This window comes from Lepidochelys olivacea (assembly GCF_965140295.1).
Source record: "Lepidochelys olivacea isolate rLepOli2 genome assembly, chromosome: 8".
NCBI lineage: Eukaryota > Metazoa > Chordata > Testudines > Cheloniidae > Lepidochelys > Lepidochelys olivacea.
Genome location: NC_140418.1, coordinates 92689730 through 92711336, shown reverse-complemented (window position 1 = coordinate 92711336; position 21607 = coordinate 92689730). Strand labels below are relative to the sequence as shown.

Here is a 21607-nt window from a genome sequence, read left to right as displayed (position 1 = left end):
GTCTAGGTGTAAAGGCATATTTTTAAAATTTCTGGCACAAGCTTATCCAATAATTCATGAGATACTGAGTTAGGATTTAAAAACAAACAACAACGAACAAATAGAAAAGCTAAGTCACAACATATATGACCTGAGATTTAAATGGGTGATTATCTCTCTAGGTTTCAAGGCATTTCAACAGCAACAAGCCTCAGCATCATAGCAGTTAAATGTCGTTTAAGATTTGATTGTGTTTGGTCTGGGATTCGCTCTCACTTGAGAGCTGGTCAAACCAATCTTTCCAAAACACTGACTTCTGAACTTTTGCCAGAGGTGCCTCTCTCTGGTGACTGTGAAGGCTGATTTACCAGACATGTTAAACCTGTCAGTTCTGAATAAGCAGTTAAGTATGCACACACAGTAAGGAGTATGTTTAAAGGTACAGTGTTTTATTTTGCAAGTAAGCTACAGAATTTGAATTTATACCAGACGGTTTACAAACCTTTAGCTGGAGATTTTGGGCCGGATTCTCACTGAACTGGAATAAATTCCAGTAAGTCAGTGAAACTACATTGATTTACACTGGCTAGGAATCTGGTCCTCTACTCTCTAAAATGTTGAACTCTGCTTTTCTATATCATACACATTTCAGTTGTTATGGAATTCTGAGTTACTGACAAAAATGAGAGAGAAAAGGAACAAGAAACAATTCATTTGTTGCTGAAATGTTAGCCAGACAAACCTCAGAATACCTATACTTTCTCAAAAAGAAAAAGTAAAAAGCTATTACCAGCAGGAGAGTGGGGTGGGAGGAGGTATTGTTTCATGGTCTCTGTGTATATAATGTCTTCTGCAGTTTCCACAGTATGCATCCGATGAAGTGAGCTGTAGCTCACGAAAGCTTATGCTCAAATAAATTTGTTAGTCTCTAAGGTGCCACAAGTACTCCTTTTCTTTTTGCAGATACAGACTAACACGGCTGTTACTCTGAAACCTATACTTTCTCAATATCCAGCACCTCAAATATCAGATGACATTACTGTCAATTGTCCAAGTTATCTACAAGATCAGAAAATACCAATGACACTGAAGGAAAATTAGGATACACTAGGTTACAGAGAATAAAGGTGAATATCTCTATCAATCAAGAGACAAAGGATTCTCAATGAAAGTTAATTGGCCTTTTGCTCCTAAATCATAGGATCATAGAAATGTCGGATTGGAAGGGACCTCAATAGGTCATCTAGTCCAGTCCCCTGCACTGATGCAAGTCTAAGTATTATCACTAAGGACTAAGTATAAATCACATAGATGCTTTGGAAAATCCCACCCTTTTTTAATACCTCTTAAAGGGGAGTTTGTCAAAGGCACAAAGGGCAGTTAGATGCTCAACTGCCACTGACTTCCAATGTAAATTGAAACTGTGTTTTTGAAAATCGACCCCATAACATACTTTTTCACAGATTTGGCAGTGCTAATATGGGAGTTAGGGCTGGTCTATTTGCCTCAAAGAATTTATCTGACAGATTTACCCCTTGTTTTGCTAATGAAATATCTGCAAAACAGGTTGAGATTTTTAAGAATTTGTTTGCTTGTCACAATTCTTCAATCAGTAGCCTCCGTGAACAAATTTTAGCCCATAGTGTATTAGCAAACTGATCTCTGGGATCAACTATTCATAGTTCACTGCTTATTACTGAACACAATTATTTTTTCTGTTACCTGATTGGGGCCCCGATTCAACAAGGAAAAAGCCCAAGCCTGGTTTTAAACATGTGACTATTCCCATTGACTTCAATGGGCATATTCATGTACTTAAAGTTAAAGTTATTCAAGGCTTTCCGGAACGAACAATTGCTTAAGTCGGGGACGTCTGTACTTAAGTCCCATGATCAGTCAGAACCTGGATAATCTATGCTTTTTAAACAGGAAATCCTTCCACTTCTCTTATCCAGGAGCATTTGTAATTGTTCAATGACCCTATAGTGCAAATAATCAGAATGGTTTTGCAAATAGCCCGTCAACTCGCTCCAATGTGAATACAATTGTGAATATTTATTCTCACTAGTATTCACAGGGCTTTACATTCCACCAGCATTCTTGCAAAGTAAAAGCCTCACCTCACTTAGAATGGATGCATATAAGCAAACAAAAAGAGTCAAGAACGCCAGTGAGACAGTCAGCAAGCTTTATTCAAAGGATATTCTCAAATAAAGTATTTATTTGATTTATTCCTCCAGCTCTAATCAAAGCTCATGACATCAAGGGGGATGGGGACAAGAAGCTCCCTGTAAATGTGGGAGGGGGTGAAGGGATAGGAGGAGGATCAAGTGGAACTATTGAGACTCAGAGGGAAGTGAAGAGGTGGGGGAATGGGGGCAGCCAGCTCCAGGACAGGAAGGGGCAACCCAGTAGTTCTTAATTGAGCATGAGCTTTCGTGAGCTACAGCTCACATGCATCCGATGAAGTGAGCTGTAGCTCACGAAAGCTCATGCTCAAATAAATCGGTTAGTCTCTAAGGTGCCACAAGTACTCCTTTTCTTTTTGCGAATACAGACTAACACGGCTGTTACTCTGAAACCAGTAGTTCTTACTACTGATCTTACAGAAGTTCCTGGGTGGCTGCTGCCCAGCACCCTGTGCTCCCCCAGTCAGTTGGCACCCTGTGCTCCGATCTCCCCCACCAAGTTGCCGGTGCCCTGTCCCATCCGTCTCCCCAAAACACACCCCAGTGGGTGGAACACCTGCTGCTGGCCCTCGCCCAGGCTGGGTGTCTCCACCAGGACCATAGTGGTTGGAAGGCGGGACTGGGCTGGGCCAGGCAGTCCTAGCTGTTGTCTGGTGGGCAGCCCAATCTTGTGCAGCATGGCAGACCCTCCTTCTCACCCCCCCCCCACACACACACACGTGCATGGGAGCTTTCACCCCTGCAAGATATTGGGGAGAGAAGGAAACGTAGATCTGCTCCCCACAATATTTCCACTTCAGGGCTGTTAGCCCCCACCCTCTGGTTCCACCACCCCTGAATGACATGATTTCTCACTTAACCATTTCACTGCCATTGCAGGGGCCTCGAGTGCTGGTGCAGCATGATCCTCCTTATTATCTCACTGTGGAACATAATCCAGGGTTGTAATATTTTAGTCTCATTTCAGTTGTTGGGTTTAGTGTGCGGGTGCTGGGTGGCACTGGTGGTCTGTGAGATATAGAACATCAGACTAGAAGATCTGGCAGTCCCTTCTGGCCTTAAACTCTATGGCAACTGTGAGTTTTTCAGAAGAAATTACATCACTACACAGAGTTCGTTCCAATCTATATAGATTAGTGATGGGCATACATTATGAAGTTCAGATCTGGATTTGAACTTTGGAGGTTATACCATCTGGGAATTTGATCCAAGCCAGTCTATACAATAGAAAAACAATGGATAGTATTCACTCAAGGGGTGAATCTTAAAAACTTTTGTTTGCTTCACACTGGTAAGCATTCACATTCCTGATTTGCTTATCTGATCAGTTTTGGCAGAGAAATCAAATAGTCTTGTGAGATTTCCAGTACCTGGTTGGGTCAGAAATACCACATGAGTAACATTTCATACTATCTTTGCCAGCAGCGTAAATCAAAATCAGGAAGCTCGGAGGGAAATGCACAATAAAATAAGTAAATCAATAAAATCACCAAAAAGCTGATCACTTTTTAAAAAAATAACATTTATTTGCTCCAAGTTTTGGCAAACAGCACAAATTAGATTTTGTGCTGTGTAAGCCTTTTAAGTCATGCCCTAGAAATAACGACTGTTAATTATTACTCAGTTAATGAACATTGGCTATTTCAGTTTACTATATTTCGCAGTTAAGAGGCCCAATAGGCTTGGTACATACTTTCAGATGCAGTTAATAGAGATTTGATCTCAGATATTTTAATGGTTCCACTGGATTCAGAGGAGCACCTTCAAATTCACATGATTTTCAATCTATCTGAGCCTCTTGAGTCTACACTTTTGGCCCCGATTTTTCACGGAAACATTATCTGAAACAAGATTTTCAGCAATTCTTGACTTGAACCGAAAAGTGTAAAGCTATATCAAAATGAAAAATAATGGTAGCAAGGAGGTAAGTTATCCCAAAAGCTGGCAAAAAAAAGCAAACGGTTTGTTCCTCCCTGACAGTTAGAACTAGAGCTGGGCAAAAAATTTTGCTTGAAACTTTTTTGGGCAAAAAATGCAGATTTGGCAACACAAAAATGTTTAACAAATGTGTGTCTATTTTGACAAATTATTTCAGTTGGAAAAAAAAACCCTGAAAAAAACTGAAACAATTTGTTCTGACATTTTCAAAATGAAATGTTTCATTTTTTTCGTTAGAAATTACATTTTATTTCAAAATTTCCTTTATTTTTTTTAAAAAACAATCAAAAAGGTTGAAAATGGTAAAAATCGAAACAAGATGCTTTGATTCTGTTGAAATGAAAAGTTTTGTTTGACCCAAAAAGTATTTTTTTGAATTTTGATTTGCCACAATTCTCAAAAATGTTCATTTTCAATTTGACCCAAAATTGTTTGTTTGTTTTTTTCCAGAATTGCCTGAAAACCAAAAAATATGTTAACAACACAGCTCTAGTTAGAACTTAGTGGTCTCTTATTGGATACTTGTTAATTTAAGAGATGCTTCAGAAGGGAGATAGCTACATTTAATAACCATACTTACCTGTATTGTAAATTCCACTGGCTCTTCTCTCATTTGCCCATTGACCAGAAAACCATGATTGACTTTGTGGGTAGCTACAAATGAAAATGTATCAATTTGCCCAGCACCTCCATTGTGTCTGTGGTACACTTCCAAGTTATTGATATCCATCTGTGTAAACTGGCCTCAAATACAAGACAGTCTCTGTCATGTAGAGATGACCATTCTGTGGGTGCTTGGTAATATGTGAGTAGGCTTTTTAACGGACTATCCAGGTCTGTAAGCTGAAGAACATCTGAATGAAAGTTAAATTTTCGATGAAAAGTAAGAGGCAAAAATAACATTGCAGAATTCTAGAAGAATGCAGCTCTTTGTTGGACAGCAAAAAATATAAAAATAATGAGATCTTCCTCGAAGACTTGGGCTCTGATTCAGCAAAACACTTAAGTGTAAGTTCTTAAGGGCTTTGCAGAATTGGGATATAAGATATAAGAACTCAGTTATGCCTTTAAGGACAGTCCCGTGTTGGGGTGACGTGGAGTCACATTGCTCCAAAACTTTAACCTGTTTACCCAAAAATCTTTGGTGCCTAGGAAAAGCATGCCTGCTGCACCATTTCACCTCCTCTTGCTTCCTTTGGAGAGGCCTGTGTCCTACAGGGCATTAGTGGGGAGCCGTCTCTGTACGGACAAGAGGGTAGGACTGCAATTGTGCCTGGCTCCTGCATGGCAGCTGCTAGGGGATATCAAGGGCTCTTTGTTTCCTTCCGAAGCCCCCCCATCTTTTGAGCATCCACATGGGTGCAGCTAAATGTGTGTAAATTATTTTCCAGACACCAAGATGATGCGACTAAGGGATTATTTCCTTCAGGTAGAACAAATCAGTTAGTCCAACAACACACTATGGCTGGATAACATATGGGTCCTGCACTCCTTATTGTGAAAATCATCTAGTAAAGCCAATGGGAGGTTTGTTGCATGAAGATTGCTGGATTGGTGTCATAATTCATGAAGCTGCTTAAATGGTTAAGTGTACTATACACATGGTATAAGCACTCTGGTACTGATGAATGTTGAGTGCTGAATTCAGTTTAAATAATATATGTTGCATTCTTTTACTGAGCTCCTAAGCCTGGAACATGTCTTCAAGTGTAGGAAAAGCAATGCTTGCTCCAGATAACCACTCACAGGCTTGGGCATCGATACTACAGGAGGGGTTGCAGAACAAAGAGCAAAACGGTGACATTTACAAATATACCCACCATTTTAGATTTCCCAGGCAGTTTTCTGACAGCTTCTAATCTAAAAGAGGCTTGAGCTGAGAGTTTCATAGGTAGTGCTTAGATCTCTAAATACTGCACTTCATGTTCTTAATCACATCTGCTACAGAGAGGAGGCTATGAATAATTAACTATGCCTCCAACATTACAGTCATAGATTATGGTGGTGGTGACTAGTGGACTGCCATGCGCAGCATAAACCATTAGGAAACTCAGTTATCCACTTTCCCTTTATATTTGTCTTGCAGTCACTTCCTGCTTAAAAGGGTAAATCTTTCATAGCTTTAATTAAAGCATTTCAAATAATTTACACTGAAATTGTATGTGCTGGGGTTTGTCAAAATTGATGCTTTAATAACATGTCATCCCTTTTTTCAATTGCCCTGAAATCTGTTAAAATTACCACTAATCTAATTGGGAACAAAGTTGTCAAATGCACGCAGCTCTGACAGTTTGTCTTTCTGCAAACTGCCGACAGATTGCAAGTTACGCATGTGTTGAGCAGATGGGTAAGTTAAAAGGAACACGGGGAAAAAAAAGAAGCAATTTATTAAATCACCTGGAACCAGCAGCTCCATTCCAAAAATAGTGAGAATGAAATATAGCGAGGGCTAGGAGAGTTGGCACTGGAACATGCCAGAAGGTACCAGTTACAAAACAAGATAAACATTTTGAGAAGGCTCAGCTGTGTTGAAGAATAATGAGGCGTTATTTAACCCAATATAGATTACCAGCAGAAAGTAATGTAGGGTGCCGGGTTTTTTTAAAAAGGGTTTTTAACTCCTTCGTTCTTGAAAAGCAGGCGTCTTTTTCTCCCCCATGCCTCCCCACAAACCCAGTGTACCTGTTTTAAATCACCTATGGCAGAGTGGTGAAAAAGTCATACAGATGATGTCTCTGCTACAGGTACTTAGCACATAATCTCTTTTGTGTGATCACCCCCCATTTATTGAGGGGATGCCAAATCCAGCCACGAATGTGGAACTGACAATGCTATACCACCAATGCAACTCCAGGCTAGTATTTGGATTTTATCTCCAATAGAGGGAACCTAAATATTAGCTGTAGTCTGAGCAGATATAGGAAAATGTCAGGTATCTCCAAATGTAATCGTTTTTTGGGTGAGTCATTTCTAGGCTGCTCACTGTTAATACTTGTAGATCAAGGGCTATTTATCATTACTTTATTTGTATTACAATAGTGCTTAGGAACCCCAGTCAGGGATCAGGGCCCAATTGTGCTGACAAGCAAAGCCAAATAGACAAATAGCAAAGATGACAGCCTCTGCTCCAGAGAGTTTATGGTCTAGATGAAAGACAGGGCAGGGCTGGTGAACAAAACAGATGGACAGGACATGGGTAAGAAGGGAGAGGAGATAACATAAGGTGGAGTGTTTAGCAATAAAAATAGAGGTCCTGACTTGCCACTTGACCAGCCAATGCCAGGCAGGAGTGATTTGTAGGTGTCACAGCAGAAGTAGGTTTTAAGGAGGGATTTGAAACAGGAAAAGGTGGTGGCTGTATGGATTTTGAAGGGGAGCTTTCACATGTGGGTAAAGGTACTTAAGAGAGAAGTGGACCAGCTGGTGACTGAGGCTAAATCACTATCAGAGCAAAGGCGGAAGTCAATGGCTTGATAAAACATTAAACATGCGTCATAGGGCAGGGGCAAATAGTAAAAGGATCCTAAAGGCAGAGATAAGGTAATCAGGCTTTTTCAGTGGAGGAACACAAAGAAGGAATGGACTTGGAGTGGCAATGTGGCTGACCCCCAGGCCAGAGAGGAGGAGACTACATCAGTCAAGGGATGAGATGTTCAGGACTTGGACAAGAGGCTTGGCACGACAGACAAAGAGGCTGAATCTTTGAAGTGTTATGTAGGCAGAGGTGGCAAGACTTGGATATGGCCTGGAAGCATGAGTCAAGAGCCAAATCAAAAATGATGCCTAGATTGAAGGCTTGCATGATAGGGAGGATGGTGGTGGTATCCATGGTGACAGAGAAATGGCGGAGAAGGAGAAAGCTTCATGAGGGAGAGAGAGGGGAAGAAGAGGGAAATCAGAAGCTCATTTTTGGCAGTGTTGAGCTTGAAGTTGTTAGCCAAATCAGTGGGTGACAAAAAGACAGGCCAAGATGCACAATAGGATAGGGGGTGAACAGGTCTTTAGTAGAGAGGAAGACTTGAGTCATAAGTGCAGTTATGGTATTTGAAGCCATGCTTGTGGATAGGAGTCTGTGAATAGCACATAGGAGGAGCCCGGATATTACTTGTGTGTTATACTAAATGTGGTGAGTCTTGCTAACTCTGGCTGGTGAAATCTTTACTCCTAATAATGATGCTGTAGTATCAGCCAACACTGATTGGCCGATTTCATAACAGCACAGTTCATATAACGGTAAGGGTGTAACAGGGCAACATTTCCGTAAGTGACACAAAATGTATAGCAATAACAATTAGCAGCTACCTGGAGCCAGATGCATTACATACCCATAGCACAAAGCAAGAACTCTGCTCACATCCCTACATGAGTTACCCAGACTTTGGGTATGTCTGGGAAGGAAAAAAGGGAGTATTTTTCAATCATGTTAGTTCAAGTTAGTTTAACGTGATTAAGAAACCCCATTAAAATGCAGGTAAATACATCTGAAGCTAGGTTAGCTGGCCTTGTTAAGCTAACATGATTGGGGGGGGGGAATCATTGTTTACCCATCAAGACATGGCTTTTGATTCCAGAGGTTAATTTCTTCCCCACTGAAGTTGATGGAAGCTTTGCAATTGTTCAATAGGACCAGGATTTCATCTTACATGCATAGGAGTAAATAGGTGCTGCATTCCCCTACTGCTTCCAGAACAGGATGGTGGAAAATTGGCAGAGAGAAAGGTGGAGTCTTGGCTTTACCATTCCTCTCCTCACTGGCCATTGCAGCTGAGGCACCATGGGATTGTCAGAATTCACTGCTGGTACAGGCCAGAAACAAACTACTACTTTCCCTAGAGCAAGGGGGAAGTAGAGAAGGAATCACGATTCCTGGGGTGTCTCTGAGTCCTAATGCCATGCATGGTTACTTCTTCATGGTGGGAGGGCAGGGGGAAAGCAGCTCACATGGCATCCTTAGCTCAACACTGGGCCTACTGGCACAGTTTAGCCTATAGGGCTTTACAGTTTTGAAAGATTTTAATTTTCAAAGGAAGGACTGGTGCCCCTGGCCTTTCACAATACCTACTTGCTGATGGGAGCAGATGTGGAACTGAGCTTCATGACACATGGGGAATGTGTGTGCATCCCTTGTGTAACCCCTCTAATTACACACACACACACACACACACACACACACACAAACCCTGTGTCCAGAGGAACTATACCAGTTCCACTGCCAGAAAGCACTCAAGACATGCAAAAGAGGAGCCAGGATTTACTCCATGGAAACCAAACCAAACAACTGAATGAATCCAAAAGAATCACTCACACAGACACACACAGTGCTCTGGACAGAGAAGCACATTACAAAATAAGGAGACTCTTAGCAGCAGCATTATGAACTTTCTTTATAAGCCAAAGAGCCAGTGTAAAATGGACCTAGCACAACTGAAGTAAATGCAGTGCTATTGATTTACACCAGCTAACAGCCTGGGCCTAGAATACAAAACATTGGGGAACCATTCTTCACAGGAATAAGCAAACATAGCTCAAGTGACCTCAAGGGAACTGGGTCCACAGGTTCCATTTTATGTATGTTTTTAGGAAAGAAAATAGTTCATAAAAATAATTGCAAATATGAGGTTAAAGGAAGAGCTCGTTAAAAAATGGAACTCTCCTTTCGATCTCTTTTCCGCATCAAAATTTTGAGCAAAAAGTTCGCTGAAATTTCTAAATGTTGAGATGTTTTAGCAATTCTAGTTAAAAGGTTCTGTATGTTTGCATAGAGTGGAAGGTGTTTGCATAACTCTGCATTACTGATAGCATTCCTTAAATAAAAAAACATTTCCAAAAGATACAGGGCTAGAATTCTCAACAGTGTGATGGGTTGGGTCATAGAGATCCCCTTGGGACTGTCACCTGACGTGATGAAGTTCTCTCTGAGCCAGTTTTTCCTGCCAGCTTGGGACTCCAGAACCCTGCCTTGTTGAGCCAGACATGCTAGCTTGTTGCAACATAGACCCAGGTCTGGTCCACGCCCCCACAGCTGCAGACTTTAACCAAAAACTGCTCAGCAGGTCCCCTATCTCCAGTACCCAAACACCCAGCTCCCAATGGGATCCAAACCCCAAATAAATCCATTTTACTCTGTATAAAGCTTATACAGGGTAAACTCATAAATTGTCCACCCTCTATAATACTGATAGAGAGATATGCACAGCTGTTTACTCCCCCAGGTATTAATCACTTACTCTGGCTTTACTAATAAACAAAAGTGATTTTATTAAGTATAAAAAGTAGGATTTAAGTGGTTTCAAGTAATAACAGACAGAAAAAAGTAAGTCACCAAGCGAAATAAAACAAAACATGCAAGTCTAAGCCTAATACATTAAGAAACTGTTTACAGGTAAAATCTCACCCTCAGAGCTGTTTAACTGTGGTGTAGACATTAGGGCTTGGACTGGAGCCTAGTATCTTGGACCCTGCAAGGTTGGAGGGTCCCAGCTCAAGCCCGAATATCTACACTGTAATTAAACAGCCCCATAGCCCCAGCCCCATGAGCCTAAGTCAGCTGGCACAGGCCAGCTGCAAGTGTCTAACTGTGGTATAGACATACCCTCTGTTCCTGAGCTTGGTGCAGGCACACCAGTGGGAAGGCAAAGGGACTTTAAGCAACTTTTGTGCCATCCATATTCCGGGTCTGATCCCCAGCATAAATTAGATTGGCCCTACGGATACTCCAACCTATGTTAGGCAGTTACAGCCCCTTAACAGCCATTTCACAGCTGAGAATAGCCAGCATGCAGCTGTGAATACAACCCCTCCCTCCCTGCCACAGCCCAAGCTCAGGGCAGCATTTTGGGTATTATTACTGCAGCCCATGGAAACTGCTTATACTGGGGAGGATTCCTGCAGGTGGCTCGGTCTCCTTTACACCTCCTGGATGGTGTAAAGGGGCTGTAGAAGCTTGTCCATATTTTTTAATTTTCCATTTCTCCAAGAGTTTTGAAGGGGAAAAAAAGAGATTCTTTCTCATATTCAAGTGGGTCATAATTTAGAATCTATGATTTATTTAATGGTGGTTTTAACCCCACTTAGAAATAGACCACTTTCATGATTTATAGATTCTTTCTTCCCCTTGTTAATTTGACTCATTTCTTAGGAAATTATTCCTAGTTAATCATAGTAAGAATAAAATTAGTTATAGTACCCATTTTGCTGCAAAGGGAGCGTAAATAACTTTTAAAGCAGATTGGAAAGAAAAACATGTTAAAAAAGCCCAGAATAATATATAAAATTATATTTCAGAGTGGGCAGTAAATCAAGTCTCTGCCCTGTTACTGGGCAAAGTTGCTCAGAAATTTACATTCCACCGGAGTATGGTTTTCACAGCAGTTTCTTATCAATTGAATTTGCCACATCTTTTGGGAAACACACCATTCTGGAAGATAAAATCTCCTGCCTCCCCCTCTCCATTCATAGGATAAAAAAACAGCCCTGTTGTGTGCCTTTTTTACCCACTGGAGGAATATAAAACCATTATATTTAAGTATCATAATAGCCAACATATGCTTTTTTCTTAGAAACGACACCACCATCTGGATTAAGTTCTACCGATAATTTCAGACATTTTTTTTTCTTCAGGAGGAAGAAACTGACCAGAGAGCAACTGCCTTTTCAGATGGGGAATAGATTATTTTCCTTGCCCTGCCACCTGAGATCTTGGAAAGGGCAGGATGGGGGAAAAACCTCTTAAATGTACTAACATATTTTGATTTCACATGCTAATTGATTATGAACATCTAGCCAGGTATCCCTCAATACTAAGCATGCATGTCTCCTATTGCCTTTGGACATATGACTTCAATAATAAAAATATGTCATGACTGTACTGATGATAACATACCACGATATTACTGAAGCAGTCTCTTCAGTACTATCATATCAGTCATTAAATACTGCACTTATGGCATGGTGTAGGGAGTACATGAGAAGCAAATTTAACCCTTAGCCTACTCAAGGTCTTTAAATACATTGGAGAGTAACAGGGAAGCCTTCTCACCTGAATGAATCCTTACTAGCCTCATGGCTATTGTCATGAACGTAGCAGACCTTCTGGGCCACCACATCCAACTGGCTGTAACTGGAAATGGGCACGCCGGGGATAATTGATGTACTCAATCTGACCGTGCACAGGTGGCACAGAGATGGCATACAGCAGCTTCTCGGGTTTGCTAGTGCCATCTGTTGCCATAAGAACATCTGTCGTCAAGGTCACCCTGTCACCCTCTGTTAAAGTTACATATTTGGTGAGTAGAACAATGTCCCCTAAAAAATTATAATAATAAAAAAAATCTCTGGAAGAGAAATTAAAAGGGGGGATAATCCTTTTACATTCCACTGGAAGGGGAAGGAGGAGGGCGGAAATCAGCTTTTTGTACACAGAGGGAGAGGTCGGGGAAATGAACCACAAAACACTGTAGGGGATTTAACAAAGAGAACTTTATCAAAACAGCTTGGGAAAGGATTTTTTCTTTTAGCTTGCTAGGTTTTGGATTTTCCTCAGTTAAATTACTACCTTTTATAGCACAAAGAAACTTTAACTTAGGTGTGTACAAGACATTTGCAACAGTACAGCCATACAGATCTAGAAGCATTTGTTTTAAAAACAAAACATTCCTCCTCCTGATTTTTAACTTCCAATCTGATCCATACAATATGGAGATGCCACTCAGTGTGTGTGCGTACATATGCATGCATATTTTTGCATGTACATGAGTTCCCCAAAATATTTAAACTGGCTTTGAGGTTCTCTCTTTGTGAAGAGAGAACGACCCTTTGTTCACAACGAACAATTAAGTTAATAGGCCCAAATGAGCCGATTGACAAAATGCCTTAATGAACTAAGCACTAAGCACAACATTGCATTTTAAGCTGTTAGTGCTATGTGATGCTGTAATCTCAGCAACAGAGGTTCCACAGCCATTAGATTTATTTTTTAAAATCACAGCAGCACAGGAAGATCAAGACAATTCTCACCTATTTACAAAACAGCAGCCAAAATACATTAAAACCATGAGGAGCTGGACAAGTAGGATCAGAAGTAGAAATGATTTGCCAGTTCGCAGCCCTCTGATACAGTTCTATCGTATCCACTCTTAACTCTCCGAGGTTATAAAAAATGAAAGTGTTAAAATTACAACACAATGAGCTGGATGACAACAATGGGACAAAAATAGAGAATGGCATCTTGGACTATCCCAGGGCTCAGGATGAATAATCTTCATATCACCATGAGAAAGCCAAAGGCTGAAGCAAAGAGAAACTTTACATTTGACAGTATACATAAAAAGAAAAAATGCCATGCTGATTTCCTAATGCACTGCTGCAGATTAACATGTTGATAATAACGGTCAAGCAGGGTGTTTGTAGCACTGAGCCAGCAGTTTTCATGCCTCTTACCTTCTTATAATGTTGCCAGCTGTCTTTCATGTACAACAGAGCTCCTATTATTCATGTAAGTCAGTTAGCAACGTTGGAGATTGTAGATTTTAAATGTGTATTTTTTTATTCCTGCTGCAAACTCTGTTCTGTTCTGTTTCCGGCGCTGCTCTCAAAACCAGTTTGATGGTTCAATCTTACCCAAAATGTTTCATGGCAATTAACCATGAAAACCATCATTGCTGGCTTCCCACTGCATCTGCTGTGCTGTACTGGTATGCCACTGAAACCAATGGGACACTTGGATGTAACCGCATGTACTATATTTCATGCATTAAGCAGGTGACTAATTTCTTAGGAACTTATTCATGGTTAACCACAGTATAAACACAATTAGTTATTTTGCCTTTATAAAGTGAATGTAATCAACACTTGAAAGCAATTTTTGGAAACTAAAAGACAAATCACCACCACCACAAAACTCTTCCTCGGAACACATACTTGAAAATGCAGGACTTGGAACGTTTGGCAGAAGTCAAGTCATTAAAGTTGTGTTTTAAAGGCAGGGAGGTTCCAGTTATATGTTGCCTCTAGGAAAGAGTATTATTACATTCATAAGGCTCATCTGAAGTCAGGGAACCATTTCCAGGCTGTTTCCAAAAGAGATCAACGCGTGTGGGAGGAAACATCGAAGTCAAGGAGAGAGGAACAAAGCTAGCAGGGGAAGGATGGTCCAGAGGTCAGGGAGCTTGCCTGAAACTCAGGAGATCCAGCCTCTGTGCTCCCCCATAATCAGGCATTGTGGCAACTTAGCATTTTTGAGTGGGCCTATAAAAATTTTTTCCCTGTCCCCAAAATGTAACTGACTTCTGTCCACTGTGATCACAACACTCAGCATAAGGTCACCTTGAAGGATCTGAGGTAGAAGCCACTAAGGCTTGTTCTACACTAGACAATCTGGTCGGTTTACTTACATCGGTCAGGGGTGAGCAGCATAGTTAAGCCAGCCTTTCGGGGAGGTATATTACCTACCCCAATAAGAAAATCCCTCCTATCGGTGTAGGTAGTGTCTACACTGTAGGTAGTGTCATCAATATACTTCAAAGTACTTTCCAAGATCAGTACCATTATCCCCATTTTAGAGATGGGAAAGTGAGGCATGGGGAGGTGAAGTTGCCCAAGGTAACTCTGTAGCCCAATGGAAATGTTTCAAAAAATACATCCAAGCCTGTGGTGACAGAAGGCTGCCAGCCACTGGAGGGTTGTGTGTTCATTCTAGTGTTGTTATTATTTCTTAAATATCTGGGTCCCATAGTGTGCTAAGCATTCCATTAACAAAGACAGGCACATCCCCTGCTCTAAAAAGCTTCTATCTAAATAAAAGACAAGACTAAACAAATGAGAGGAACAAACATTAGGGGGTGCAGGGAAATAGAGGGGAAGGAGCACAGAGGCTACAAATATAAGCTTATGCAGATACTCAGCTGTAGCAAGCCAGAGCCTCAACTTGTGTTGCTTAATTGAAGGCCATGGAGCTATGGCAATTTACACAAGCTGAGGAGTTAGCCAATCATATTTACATCTTAAAACAACTAAGGAATTTAGTTTTCTTTGCAAAATGTATATGGTATTTTTTCAAGCGCTAGTGAATTGATCATCACAAAACACCAGCAAGGTGGGCAAGTATTATTAACCCCATTTGACAGAAGGGGAAAAATAAGGCAGAAAGGTTTGGGGCCAAGTTCTCAAGAGCAGTCTTTACACTGAGATGCCCAACTTGAGATGCTTAAGTTGGGTCTAACTGGCAGTTTTGGGGAATCTTTCCCTTGCGAGGCTTCCTGTCACGAGGCTGTGTAGACCGAAAATATCAAGTTGTCAAACCATTCTCAGAGTCATACTAGATGATGCAGTGCTAAGAACGCCAGCAGCTGGTCGAGAGTAGCGCCCACTCCATTGCTAGTACCAGTGGAGTTGCACCTGAGCTGCGCAATGGTGGGGCACTTCCCGAAACCTGTCAGTGCAGACAAGGCCCTAGGGGTGAAGGTCTGAGATGTTGAGGGTCCGCACTTGTACTGGAATTTATAAAAGCCGCAGGTACTTAGCATTTTTGAAGATTAAGCTATCTTGTTAGGTCTCTCACTATGGAATTAGGGCCCAGATACAACAAAGCTCTTAAAACACACACGTACATCACATTGACTTCAGGACATGCTGAAGTGGAGCCTAGGTGACTCACTTTAAGCACTTATGTTTGAATACCTTGGTCATTGCACATCATCTAATAATTTATAGTAAAAAAAAATCTTTGCAGCATAATACTGTAGCATCTGGAATTACAATAATATATTAAAATCAGATGAATACATAAAGATGTCAGTTATCTTCTAGGTAGTCCAGTCAACTACTGTTCTTATCACTTTTTTCTTATATTTCAATACACAGAGGGTACAAACTGACACGGGCTACAAATTCTAGCGTCAGATCTCTAGTGAAGTCATTTTTATTTGATGACAGAATTTGGCCCCAGTATGTTTTCAAAAAAATAAATGATAAATCATTTCCATATCCAATAAAAACACAGTCAGACTCCCAAGACTGGCAATATTGCCCAGCCTCTTTGACTTGGGCATCTGCACACTTGAAACCATTCTCAGCCCTCAGCATTTTTGCAGGCAGCTTCTTGAAAGTTCCATTAGGTTAAATGGCCACTGTGTATTCTCTCTCTCTCTACCAAGGTCGGGGGAGATTTGTGTGGCTTTTGTTATGAACTTGCTCAAACACTGTGGGCTTGAACGTTCTGCTTGAAATACAACATTGGTGGGCTTGCGGCAGAAGGAACAAAGAAGTTAGGATGACAAGAGGAGCAGAGGGGACAGTTTAAAAGCAGGTACAGAGGGAATGGTGCCGAGGAGGAAGAGAGAAGGTGGAAAAGCGGACAATATGGCTGAAAAAGTAAATGCATCATGTGTGTCACGTACAGGACACCTATGTGCGCCCACCTTTTCTAAGGAGCAATGCTTTTAAAAAAAAATACACTGCAACGTGTATATTTTAAAAACCCTACCAAAACAAGACACTCCACTGCACATACTTCTCCCCCTCGGAAGAGGATGAGGAAACAAGCAACATATGGCAGATGTTAGTCATGATGCATAAGGCACTGCTGGAAGGTGCTCCAATACTCTGGTGAAGAGCACAGTATCAGAACGTATATTAGAATGGAAGGGTGATGGGAGAGACTCTTAATGGATTCATAGATTTTAAGACCAGAAGACTACATCAGACCATCGAGTGTGACCTCCTCCATAACACAAGCCAGAGAATTTCATCCAGTTACTCCTGCATCAGACACTTGTCACAAGGGCACCCCTTTTAGATAGTAAAACAGTTCTTTACAAGTATTATTCCCACTTGGGAAGTGGAGGTGGGGTGGAAAACGCATACAAGGGGGAAATTCATGGATTTGTACTAGTTTTGTGACCCCAATTTAGAGAGACCTACTCCCCCCCCCCAAACACACACTCCAGTCACCACCCCCAATTGCAGAAGCCTTTGCCTATTTTGTACCACATTTTTCGTTGATTGCACATATTATTGTCTCATTAACTGCCAAACCTTCCAGAGAACTGAAAAGGAGAGAGCATTAAAAATACACTGAAAAGTCCTAGAACTCAATTAACACACACCGGGGGAGATGTGGGAAAGGTTGGGTTTTCAGCTCCAATTATAAAAGGCCAATCTCTCTCTCTCTCTCTCTCTCTCTCTCTCTGTGTATATCTATATATACACACACACATATATACACATATACACACTTTTTGTAATATCAGCTAATTAGACTTTGACAACCAATTAGTGGATTCTTACTTATGCTGAGAATCAAGTTAGCATTAAGAAAGGGGGAGGGAATGGAAACCAGCAGGCAAAATGCTCCTTCTCCACATACAGGCTATGTTTAAAATTTATAGGGTCAGATCCTGCATGGGATTTACCTCCCTTGCAGTTGACTGCCAAGGCGGGTGCATGAGGGTGTATACTTAGCACACAAGTTGCCCTGCTAACTTTACGTCACTGTAACTCATGCAGGCCAACTGCAGGATAGTACCCTCCATCCTACTTGCAAGGTTACATTTTAACTTTTAATAACCTTTTCTCTTTTTTTTTCCAGCATCCATGAAGTACCCAGATGATTATTTAGGATTAATGGATTATCAAAAGTGCCAGTTGGCACACTCGTAGTTAAAAAAAAAAAGTGTAACAAATGCAGCTGTTTACTAATAAATAAAGCCTCAGCTGTAACAGAAATAAATTAGATGCATTTAATTGGTCGACTGCAAACCTCCTCTCTTTATTACAATGCTGCTTCTTGTTATTTCATGATGTCAGGGTACATGGCAGACTGACAGAGTGTTTATGAATCACAGTTTGCAGATGGCACTCCTGGTTTTTCGGCAGTTATGAGCACAAGTAGCATGAGGACTCAATAGAGGGTTTTTGCCAACAAGGACCCCCTGAGAATTAGCTGCCTCCATTTCTCTTGTGCCAATTTCTCACTGACTGGAGCACTATTTCACAAAACCTACATTCAATAAATTACAGCCACCTGACAAGAATTTAGTAAAATTTAACACTCTGAGGACACTGGTGTCTCAATTTGATTTCTATCCATTTCTAAAGGACATGAGATAGTACTTGGAACAGACCTTGTGTGATTTTTTTTCCACCCAGCTAGAAGAATAAGAGCCCAGGAATACCCCCACCCTGCCTACAAAGAGATTTTAGGTCTCCCGAGAACAGCTCACGATCTCGTGCCCCGGACCTTGAGAGTTACCTTCACTAATGACAGTTTTATAATCCAGTGGGGAAATAATCTCAGGCCACTGCGCTTGGAGCTGGTGAGCTGTAAGACTTCTGGACTGAACTCCCTTCTCTTGGCCACTTCAATGAGTTATGAGTAAACGCATGAGGGATGTGGCCATAATTGTCAACAGATTTGTCAACTTGTGTCATTAGTTATGCGCATAATGGATTTTATTCTAATGAGTTTGTTCATCAGAATGCCGGGAGGAGCTGGCCTCTTCGGAGGAAATGAACTACAAACTTTGCCCATGCATTTTAAAACACATCAGTGCCACATAAAGGGAAAAGGAGCATTTCCTTTCTTTTTAACACGCTGCAGTTTTCACTTATTTGAACTGGGTACATTGGGCTAAACCTCCCCATGATTGCTGTAGGCTCATTTCCTACCTTTGCCCACATTTCTAATGGAGATGTAGAAGCTTTCCGGTGGGCAGCTGTTCTCCCCATCTGTCATGTAAAACTGAAAACGATCATAACTCTTTGGACCCAGGATGTTAGTATGGAACTACCAGAGGAGGCTCATGTCCACATCCTCTTAAGTGAAATTCATTCCAGGATACAGAGTAGTCCAAGATGACACGGACTGAAAAACAGAATGAAATGGTTGGATCTGTACGCACAAATGAAAAAAGAAAAACACACTGGGCTGCCTTTTCCCCAGCTAACACATGAGCCAATCCATCAGACATGGTACATGCAATGGAATAATGTACAATAAGCCTTTTAACAGAAGTATTATTATGGGTACTAGCTTTATTCTCTAAAGAAATGAAACAACTACTAATGTTCACATCTAAGCTTGTTCTTCTGGAAACCCACCTCCTGCCTTTCCTGGAATCAACCTAGAAATTTTTATTGAATGCATTAGCTGGGAGAAATCCAGACTGTCCCACCTAACCCTAGTTGGCACCCTTTCCAAAACAATGTTTTCTGTCTGCCCAGTGGACGCTCGCCCCCCGTCTCTCTCTGGTATCCTACTTCCCAGCCAGTCACATAAAAATCCCTGGCATGTGCCAAGTACTGCAGATGGGTCCATTGTAGCACACTGTAATGTTCATAGCTGACACTCAGGTGTTTTTATTTGTACTTGCTAGCTGGCCAGAAGCAGGTGTTCTGCCAAAGGGGAGGCACAAAGCACTTAGATATCATGATGAGATGATATTAGAAAAAGACAACTGAAGAAATAGAAGAGAGGAACAAGAAAGGGGTTGCCCAGAGCAAGAGATAGATTAGTCCACTATCAATAGCCTTTTTCCATCAGTAGTTCGGTGTCCCTTCCACTCCATCCCAAACTCTGTCTCGATACTGGATTATATTTTCGAACTCTTTGTCACAATAATTCTATCTAGAGTTAGACTAGTTCAGAGGGGACCTACTACCCACTGCAAAATCTTTAAAGTCTTATTAGCTCTAAAGCAACTCATTCAAAAGGCCCAGGTGGAGGCAGGCTGGCCAGGGACTTTCTGAGGATGTTTAGTCTGCTTGACCTTTTCAGACTGGCAGCCACTTGTATGTATGCCTTGCTTGTGCAGGGCATGGTAAAAGTGCCAACATGGCTTCTCAACAGCTCACTTTTTAAAAAACAAGCAGCAGCAAAATAACCTTCTTCCAAACATCAGGATCTGAGGATGACATGGGGGGCTTTTGCTGTTCAGCAGGTGTACAGGGATCTTAAGATGAGGACTACAGTTCCTTTTGTCTTTTCCATCCTCCCCACGCCCTCCCCCCAGGAACCCACTCTCCATGCAGCCTAATTTCTTCCTGTTTAATTCAATTTCAATAATCACAAGTCTAGACACCACAAAGAGCAGTTTCACACCCTAGCGTACATTCTTAACCATCCTGGCTATTGCAAAGAGGCATTATGTGCCACCCTGTAGCATCTACAACCATTTATCTCCACAGTACTAGAAATAGCTTATACCTTTATGAACTGACTTCTGGAGTAAGAACGTGATCAAAATTCACCCCAGACCCTTTTCCACAGACAAATATTTTAAAAGATTCAGGTGAATGTTGTCCCTAACTGAGCACTCTATGTTTGTCAAGAGCTACAGGGTAGGACAAGGCTGTGGTGTGCTGGGAATCTGCTGGAAGGAGACGTACAGTAGGTCACTTACCTCTTGGAGGAACCTAGAGAAGAATATCTTTCAAGTGTCTGGAGTCTGCCAGGGAAAAGGGAGGGAGAGGCTGGGGTCGCAAGAACCTGTCGGACTGTGAGGGTGTTGCTATGGTGATGGAATGGGAGGGCAGAAGAGGGTTAGGAGTCTGCCTAGGCTGGCAGCAATCACAGCATGCACCTTGAACACAATAGTATTCTTCTTCAAGTTCAATGTTGCCACCATATTTGTTGGTCTTTTGAAACGCAGAGGCACAAGTTAATTTTGCATGCATTTATTATTATCCTATTCTTTATGGCTAATAACTTACCCTACACAGTGACCATCACGCTATTCCCTCAGCATCATCCAACCCAACAAGCACCTGCACTGCATCTCACCTGCCCACGGAAGACTTAGCACATGTCAGAAGAGGTAGCAATGCTGAAAACACCCAAATATGTTGGATTCCAAATCTGAACCTGTGAAGATCCTTAATTATATATATATATTACTTTCACTGAAGTCACAGCCCCATTTACAGTCCTACAAAGTCATGCTTCCAAAACCCATAAAAATTGGGCAATTTGATTGTTTGCCATCTTTTAGAACTTCTAACTCTTTAGGTCTGAATTTGGTAAGGAGCTAAGAATATTAATGAAGCTGTTGTTGGACAGAAAGGACAGTTCATTCATACATGCAACAGTGAACAGTTGTGGCACCTGAAAAGAGTTTTGATTTGGTTAAACAGAATCACTGTTGAAATATTTACCCTTGCTCCTATCTAATAACTAGCATGGATATTTAATGAATGTGGTCTATCATACCCTTCCCTCCTCCAGTTTTGATCAGCTTGCTGTCATTATTAACTGGTATTGTCAGACAGGACAAAAAGTTGAGCTTGTAATTTAAACCATCTCCCAGAGAACTTAGGCTTTTTATTTAGAAGGCTTAATCCCTACTATTCATTTTTATTAGCAAACATGTTTGCTTATGTCCATGAGACTGAAAGTGAAGAAGCAATTAACTTATTTCCCCAACTTCACAGATCATGTTTAACTTTGACACAACTCAAGCATTCAGAACTGTAACATAAAACCTCATTCAGATGATCCCCTTATAAAA

At 41.2% G+C, this 21607-nt stretch overlaps 1 pseudogene across 1 annotated transcript in view; it reads right to left on the bottom strand.

Annotated features, from left to right (window-relative positions):
* The window catches only part of LOC311524960 (FRAS1-related extracellular matrix protein 1-like), a 128301-nt pseudogene that overhangs the window by 44755 nt on the left and 61939 nt on the right, over positions 1–21607 (bottom strand). The window contains exons 26-29 of the transcript in view: positions 18771–18966; positions 12145–12410; positions 5853–5869; positions 4687–4960 (exon numbers count right to left, since the gene is read on the bottom strand). The product of the transcript in view is annotated as an FRAS1-related extracellular matrix protein 1-like (transcript). The remainder of the gene's footprint in view (positions 1–4686; positions 4961–5852; positions 5870–12144; positions 12411–18770; positions 18967–21607) is intronic.